At 36.6% G+C, this 2,170-nt stretch overlaps 1 long non-coding RNA gene across 4 annotated transcripts; it reads right to left on the reverse strand.

Moving 5' to 3' along the window:
* Positions 1-626: 626 nt before the first annotated feature.
* On the reverse strand, positions 627-2,170 carry LOC106298848. 4 transcript variants are annotated; one of them, XR_001261580.1, is made up of 5 exons: positions 2,018-2,170; positions 1,679-1,932; positions 1,396-1,495; positions 959-1,290; positions 627-832 (listed from the first exon to the last, which is right to left on the reverse strand). It is a non-coding gene; the product is annotated as an uncharacterized LOC106298848 (long non-coding RNA). The 4 variants fall into 4 exon arrangements; XR_001261581.1 differs by having other exon boundaries at positions 1,074-1,290; positions 2,018-2,169; XR_001261582.1 differs by having other exon boundaries at positions 627-1,290; positions 2,059-2,169.

The following is a 2,170-nucleotide window of genomic DNA, read 5'->3' on the forward strand; positions in this document are numbered from 1 at the left end:
GTCGTCCAGACGACTTCCAACATCTCAGACGACTCAGACGATTTACTAGGGCTATATTCGTAAAAATGACTTCTGTTTTTTTTGTTTGGTCACAAGAGGCTGAGCTGTAATTTCACTAGGCTTTTAGGTTAGTTTTGCATTTGATTCAAGTTTGGGTATAAGTTTGGGGTTAAAATCAAGTTGTGGGTTAGTTTTGGCAAAAACCCAACTTTATTTTCTGTAATTAAGCTCCCGTTCAAGATGTACGTGTTTTTGTATTTATATATATATTTTTTTTCTGAACATATATATATATATATATATATATGCATTTTTCAAACTTTCTGTATGGCATTAACTCATTATTTATCAATATGTACACGTAAATACCTAATATCAGAGATCATGCGTATATTTGTACGGCTTGTCAAACAAATAGGTTAAATATTGTATATATAGTAATATACATAAATATTATCTTTGGTTTCACATCTGAGTTATCTCACATGGACACACTTTCCATAAACTTCTTACTAAAACACATCTACATCTGAGTTACTTACAAAGAAATTCATATGAGAGATCAATACTCAAACTTCAAATAGGCAATCTTAATAATCCTCAATCCCTGATTTTTCACCACGAACAGCAACGCAATCTTTTAGTGGTATTGGACAAAGAGAAGAGTGAGTATTGCTTGCACCGTCAACTCTGATTTTTTTAACCGGAAAACACGGAAACAGTTCTTGTACGCCGATATTCCTGACAAATCACCTATGTGGGCATAACTTATCATCCCCGTAACATTCGCGTCGTAACACAGCTCTATCTCGTACTTGGTGGCATCGCAAGACTGATTCAAATAGACAGAACATGTCTTGATTACAATTCTGTCTCTAACTTTCTTCGTTTCTTTCTTAACTTGGTTTTCTTACAAAATGAAATAAGAAGGAAACCAAATAGATCAGCATAGACTGACCTATAAAATATGTAATCATGGCTTCGTGTCTTTACTCCCTTTTGAACCCAAATAATTGAACCATAATAGACTATAACTGAAATGGCATAAGAGAAAGTTTTAATCTAATTTTTACCTTGATGCTTTGTGGTAGCCAGGAGTGACACCTTTAAGAAGCATGTTATCAGAGGCGTCTGTTAGATTCCATGCTTTTGCACATCAATTCTCACCATGTGACCATTCACCTTTATCCGTTTCTCAATGTATTCCAAGAATCCATCTTTTTCCTTCAAGATAAAATGCTGGCTCAGGAGTAAGGTAGACATGTCTGCTAGCTTATGTAGCATCCATCGCTATGAATCATGTTGGAAATCAACGAATAGTATTTAGTCATTAACAGCTCAAAAGATATTTTAGCTGTAATTTTCAAAGCAAAAACACATAAGAGAAAAACTTACCATTGTAACACTCATAAGCTTAACAAAACCGATACCATTCTCTTTACTCTCTGCTTCAACATGTGATGTATTGATTGCTCGTTGAGCCCGCTGAACAAACCTGCATTATATAACCACCAAGACCGCTGATGCAAGATTCTCATTCCAAGACGGACGCTTCCGAGGGTGAGATGTCAGCTTTAACCTTTTGTTATTGTAGTGCTCAAGCAATGGATTCATTCAACTATATTTTTCATTTCCCTGTAATAAAACCTAAAAAAATGCTACAAACAATGTTTTTTACCTGTAGATACATCAGAAGGATCCGGGTAATGTTCAGAGTACGTCGTCGGAATAATTTGACGTAATTATTATCAGCATCGCCTCGTCGGAGCTTTAAGTCAAACCGTCGTCCTGCCTGAAGCACTCTCGACTCACCATGCTCCAATCCCCGCCGTTGAGCCAAGAAAGAATCGCCGAAACCGTGAGATGCTCGGAAGATCTGTCGGACAGAGTAAGATCTGCAGGAGCTCACAGTTATGGCTCTGGCCATGTTTCCTGTAAATCACCATCGTTAAATCGATTCAACAGGTAAAGAGAGAAAGAGAAAGAGATTTCCAAAATCATTTAAGAACAAAATAACCTTAGAATCGAGGAGTATGTGTTGATGGAAGAAAGGATGACCTTTTTATAAGTGTTATCCACCGCCTCAAGAAAGATAGTAAGCTTTGAATGATTGATAGTGCCTGTTGTAGTCGAAGAAGTAAAGATGGCTGAGTTTCATGAGAAAATACAA

The sequence above is a fragment of the Brassica oleracea genome, chromosome C6 (assembly GCF_000695525.1).
Source record: "Brassica oleracea var. oleracea cultivar TO1000 chromosome C6, BOL, whole genome shotgun sequence".
In the NCBI taxonomy this organism is placed as follows: Eukaryota; Viridiplantae; Streptophyta; class Magnoliopsida; order Brassicales; family Brassicaceae; genus Brassica; species Brassica oleracea.